The following is a 525-nucleotide window of genomic DNA, read 5'->3' on the forward strand; positions in this document are numbered from 1 at the left end:
GTCCTAAAAGTGATTTGCTTAGAACTGTGTTTTAACGAAATGAAAATGTTTTGAGAGGTTTGAAGGGCAGGTGTGAGCTAAGTGTCTCATCATACACTGGTGATGGAGAGGGGTAATGATGCAAGAAATGGGAATGTGCACGTCTATTTTGCAAATCATACTGTTGTATCTGACAGAAGTGCATGTGCACATGTTAAATTGTAGCCTTTTCAATGTTCAAGAGGAAAGCTCCTCCTTTTCTCTTGTCAATAACAGCAATATATACATCACAGGCCTCTCATCTTTCCCAGTGAAAACAAGCTATGTCCATACTTTCCTTTAAATACCTGTTACTTTTTCAATGCTAATACAATACTTTTGGCTCTTATTGGTTTACACACTGGAGAACTCAGTCCTCAACAGAGTTTCCTTGCATTTGTTCTAATTTTAACATGATTTATTTTGTTATTTACTATATGTAGGTTTAGCATGTCATTAATTATAGTAATCTGACTTATCCTTATGGAAGTAAATTGTATTGCTCTT

Source organism: Acanthisitta chloris, unplaced genomic scaffold (assembly GCF_000695815.1).
Source record: "Acanthisitta chloris isolate BGI_N310 unplaced genomic scaffold, ASM69581v1 scaffold13981, whole genome shotgun sequence".
Classification (NCBI taxonomy): domain Eukaryota; kingdom Metazoa; phylum Chordata; class Aves; order Passeriformes; family Acanthisittidae; genus Acanthisitta; species Acanthisitta chloris.